The sequence below is a fragment of the Hipposideros armiger genome, unplaced genomic scaffold (assembly GCF_001890085.2).
Source record: "Hipposideros armiger isolate ML-2016 unplaced genomic scaffold, ASM189008v1 scaffold_9, whole genome shotgun sequence".
NCBI lineage: Eukaryota > Metazoa > Chordata > Mammalia > Chiroptera > Hipposideridae > Hipposideros > Hipposideros armiger.
This window is the reverse complement of record NW_017731359.1, coordinates 3,203,559-3,209,080: the sequence shown is the minus strand read 5'-3', so window position 1 is coordinate 3,209,080 and position 5,522 is coordinate 3,203,559. Positions and strand designations below refer to the sequence as shown.

The window sequence follows — 5,522 nt, the reverse complement described above, 5'->3', positions numbered from 1 at the left end:
CCGCAGTGAGCGGCCGTCCAGAAGCCGGCGACTGATCTGCCTCATCTGGGAAGAGTGCAATGATGGTGCCAACTTGGGCCAGTGAAGCAATGTTCTCCACAACTAGACTGAAGAAAAAAAGGATAGCAACTTGTCTGTACCCCTTCCCCCAATTCCTCCATAAAAAAAAGAAAAAGAAAATAAATTAAAAAAAATTATCCATTGAACAATTTGCTGATTAGTAATCTATAGATGAGTGAATCATGTATCAAAATATTTTATTGATATTTTTACAACATTGCCAAATAGACCCAAAGCGTAGATGTTGCTTATAAAAACAATGACAAAAAAAAAGTAGGGAATGCATCATCAAGATCTGAAGAAACATCACAGCAGTGGCTTGGAGCCTTCCATCTGGAGCTTAAATATTGCCTCTTCATGTTACTGACCAACCAGCAAGTCCTTGAGCGTTTAAAAGTATGAATTGTTTGTCATTACTGCTTTACTACAGCTCACAAAATATGGCACGGATGAACTCTGAACAAATAATTTGTTTTTTTATGAAGTTGTATATTTTCTAAAGAAAACTGTACCTGAAAAAAAATACTGAAAAAGCTGTGTTCTTCTAGTTATCACTTCTTTGCATTCCTTCTGAGGACCGTGTAGGAGATAGAAAGGCTGTGTTTTCCCCAGCAGATGTAACATCATTGATCTAGTCAATGGGTTAAGGAATTCTGAAATGTTTAAAGAATAATACATGTGAAAGTTTTTTACTTATATTTTGGAAACAATTGAAGATAAAAATGTAGGTAGCACAGAATTGAGTCACCAACACATACATTATTTATAATATTTGGAGAAGAATAGTTTCCAGTTCAGCATATCCTGAGTTTTGGAGAAAACTGGCCTGAACTTGACAGGTACTGCAGAGAATCCAAATGTGCAAGGAGAAAATCAAGGCTATTGTTTATTAGCTGATCTCAAACAAATCATAGGTCCTAGTCATTTTTTTAGGAAGATGGTGTACAACAAAGGATTGGGGATGACAGTTTGTTGGAAAGTGAAATTGTGAATGGTGTAGAACTTACACACGCTAAAAGAAGAAAAGATGGAGCTGAATATAAAGAAAAAGATAAAAACAAATCCAGAGGCAAAAATTACTCATGTTGTAGCCCAAAAAATGCCTCTTTACAGTATACTGGACCACAATCTGAATGGACAGCAATCAACACTATGGTACATAAACATGGAGGAACTATTAATACATGTGAAAAATAGTATTCCATCCTTTAACAAATTAATCTTAGATTTTTTTTTTTGCCACGAGGTGTGTTTTATTTTCATTAATCATACAAATAATTTTCTACAATATCCCAGGGCAAACCGGAGAATTTGGCAGTCCGATTGGGGGGAGGTCCCCTCAGAGACCCACAGACCGATGGCATGGGCGTGGAGTGCCCGGGTTCACAGTGCAGCTTGTCGCTCGTGTCCATCTTGCAGGTGGCTCCTTCTCCACATCACGACTGGAGTCTCCAAGATGACGGGGGTGGGGAGTCCTCCAGGTTCTTAAGAAATTTCTCTCCGTTTCTCCTGCTCAATGGTCTCTTTGGTCGGCAGGGTATTCTTCTCCTGCGTCTCCGTCTTCTTCAGTTTGGCCTTATTGAAGCTGGCGATTTCCCCCATGTCGGGCTTGTCTGCCATTTTCTTAAAACAATCCTTGGTCTTTGCTTGAAACAGAGGATCCTGGATACCACTCGCGTCACTGCAGCAAGAGACAATCTTAGATTTTATTAAATGGATAATGTTATTTACATTTTAAGGTAAAAGAAAATATTTGGGTATGGATTTAAAAATATATATATTTTTCTTCCTTTTAATTATTAATTTTTAAAAAAAGTTAACCTGTCACCCACCAACTCTGAATCAGATAATGGGATTTTGACTATATTCTTAAATATTCCCTCTACGTTTCTGTTGTCACTCTTAGCTTGATTCTTCTCAAATTGGACTCAGTAGTACGAACGGAAGCTGGAATAGGTAACAGAAAGTATTATCTGTTCAGTGTTGAGGGAGAGTTTACAAGCATCCAGAAGCAGGACACTCAGCCACAGCATCTTCCAAATGACACAGTAATTTCTTCATAGGCCAAGAGCAAGGTGACAAACTGTGGTAGGTGACTCGAAGCAGTGATATTGACCCAGATCCCTTAGACAGCATCAGGACATTTCCTACACCAGTCAGTTAAATAAGTACATACTCATAGACTTGGGGACTGAGAGTTTTTAGGATACCCCTGAAGTTAGCCACATTTGACAATCTGACGAATGCATTGACACCCATAACTGAAATTGCACATTCTTCAACTGCAGTTTTGCTGTCATAACAACAGGTGAGGTCAGGAATGGTGGCAATTTTGTGGACTAATAAAAATAATTAGGGGATTATAAATCTCAATCTATATGCAAGGGTTTTATGTGTTCCTGTTTAGTTACGTTTTATCTTTTTTTCCTCCCCTCATCACCCTTTGTTACAGAGTTGAGAGGGAATCCCTCGTGGATTGTGTGAGCTTCAGAGAAATAAAGCAAACAAAGACAAAAAAGACTTGGTTCTCTGTTCTTGCTGTCTACATGAGCACCCACCCACTGTTTCCTTTTCACTGTGAACAGGGCCTAATATACATTACAAACTACAGAGCTCCAATTAAGTGATTTCGTCAGTCACTCTGTTTTGGACATTATGCAACATTGACAGAAAGTTTTCCTCTTGCTCCCAGAAATGGCTGATATTCCTTTGGGAGAACTAAATAAAGGCACTGTATGAAGAGGAACATTAAGAAACCTCAGAAATGAGAACAACGGACAGCAAAAGTCAGCACATGTTCAAAGGAAAGTGACTACAACCTCTGTCACTGCATTTTCCAAAAAATCCCCCTCTCAGATGATTAATAAAATGCTCACGTACTGTCTAATGTGTTTTTCTCATGACACTATGTATTTTAGTACACGTTTGTGGGTGTAGTGGGTTTTACTTCTTATATAGATCTGAATCATAAGATGGAATATCTGTTTAAGTGGTGGTTTTTTGGTTGTTTTAAAATGTAATATTGAAATATAACAGTAGTAAACCTGTGCACTGATAGCTAGCCCCCATCCCCCCTAGCTTTGCATCAGAAGTGCAAGCTCCTGCATCATCCCTGTAACAGGTATGAAATTAATGCAGTTGACAATATGGTTGCATCTCTTTGAGCTTAAGGGAATGAAGAAAACAAACAAAAAATCAACCCAAGCTCAGTCATTATTTTTCTACATCCTTGTGCATCTTTTAATATCAAAGCCCCTCATTAATGTGTTACTGTTCCTCTTCCTCTTCATTTTCAAGGTTTTCAGTTTTACCTCATTATAGCCCCAGACCATCACAGTAACACCTGGCTCTTGTTCTAAGGAACTCCTTCGCTGGACTGGGCAGTTGGTGGGCACTCAGTAAGTCTGAATGAATACATTGGATCTCATTCTCTTTTCTTACCATTTCTTTTCCACCTCATCTACCTACTCATCTTGCTTTTGTCTGCCCTTTACTGGCATCTCCAATCACCCTAGTCTCCTGGTTTCATCTCATCTATTTGATAAAATTCTGTGATTATCCATCTCAAGGATGCCCTCCCTAGTATCTTTGGTCTATGATAGAGACTTTACCTTTTGTAGTTTATAGGCTTTCTTCTCTTTTTACCCACCTCAGCCCTATTATACAGACACACACTCACATACTTTGCCTGCTACCTCCATAGCACGCAGCTAACAGTAGCATATGCTAAGCCCTGGCCTCCCCTGTGCTTTTTTCTATTTATACTCACTGTAAATAACTTACAGTCTCTATTGAGTGTGACTTGACCTCTTAAGAGCCATTAGACTACCCAGTAGGATTACATGTCCTATATTTGGTGTATTATTTTATAGCCCTTATGACTTTCATATTTTTCTAGTCATCTCAGATGTTTCTTCTCTCTCTAAAGCTGATCCCTATATTTGGGAACCCCAGCCCTTATACTTAGTCATAGTCACTGCTTCCTTGAAGGCTTCTTCCATTGTTCTAGTCTTCTTTCAACTTATTTTGCTCTTGCCTTAAGATTTAATATTTCTCTTTCAATTTTGTTTTCTCTCCCAAACTGGGTAATTAATTCATTAATTTACTAGGTATACAATTTTTTTTTAAAGATTTTTATTGGGGAATTGGGGGATGGGNTGTTCTTCAGTCTAGTTGTGGAGGACGTTGCTTCACTGGCCTATGTTGGTATTGTGATCATTGCACTCTTCCTGGCTGAGGCAGATTGGTCGCTGGCCATTGGATCGCTGCTCACTGTAGTTCACGGCAGCCCACTGCAGTCCCACTGCAGCCTACGCTGTCGCCGTCGACTCCCGGCAGCCCAGCTCCAGGTCAAGCTGTTCACCATCTTAGCTGTAGAGGGCGCAGTGTCACTGGCCCATGTGGGATCTGAACCGGCGGCCCTGTGCTCAGAGCTTGCACTCCCAAGCCAACTCTTAACCAACAAGCCACTCAGCCAATTCCACCACATTCCTTTTGAAAACTCATTCTTGCCTTAGTTCCAAGATAAGTATTTTATTTCAGAGTTCTGCTGGATACTGTACCTTAAGCCCCAAATTCGTGAGAGTGGCTCCCAAATGTCATTTTGTCCCCCCAAAATGTCATTTTGGGGTGCCACACGGCTCAGTGTCAGGGTAGTGTCATATTTGCAGAAGCACAGTTTAGGTACCAAGAGTAAGAGTCAAGGTATTAAAACTTGACTCCAAAGTAATCGTTTCCCCTGTAAAGTATGTTAATTAGTTCTCACCACAAGATGAGCACTTGCTGCCAGTAAGCTTCATTCTTAGGCACCTCTGTGCTCATCATTTGAGTTAAATACCTACCATGAGTCAAGTCTGTTCCCAAGCCGGTTTTACTTGATATTAAAACTATGTAATGTGGTTAAATGTTATATAGACTGATGAACTGTGAGTGTATGACTGAAGAGTTGTTTCTGTGGAAATTACATTGAATACTATAGAAAACTCAAAGACACATCACTGAAAATACTGTCAACTTAGATATTGGAAAATATCACAAATCTAAAGGTGTTCCATTCTTAGATTGCTGTGCAAGTGTCTTTACATCCTTGTTGTACTTCAAGTAAATTAACTCTAAATCATAGGCAGTGTATTTTAGGTGCAGCTCATGCAAAAAAAAAAAGTGTCATACTCTAGTTAGTGGACTTATACTGTAAAAGAGAGAGTCTTGGTTTTGTATCAAAATTTAGTGATAGCAAATACTTTGTAGCAAATAATAGATGTCTTGGATGGTGGGGAAAAAAATCAAGATGTCCACATATTGGACAACAGAAGACAGAAATTATCCATTGTGGGCCGGCCAAGTGGCGCGTTGGTTAAGAGCTGGCTTGGGAAGCCAGAGGGCCCCGGTTCGGATCCCACATATGAGGGCCAGTGACACTGCCCTCTACAGCTAAGATGCTGAACAACAGCTCGACCTGGAGC

The 5,522-nt window shown here is 39.7% G+C and overlaps 1 long non-coding RNA gene and 1 pseudogene across 1 annotated transcript in view; one reads left to right on the top strand and one right to left on the bottom strand.

Annotated features, from left to right (window-relative positions):
• Positions 1 to 5,522, top strand: part of LOC109390323 (uncharacterized) — an 80,322-nt gene that overhangs the window by 42,396 nt on the left and 32,404 nt on the right. The gene's annotated exons all lie outside the window — the stretch shown is intronic.
• Positions 1,299 to 1,725, bottom strand: LOC109390313 (thymosin beta-10 pseudogene; annotated as a pseudogene).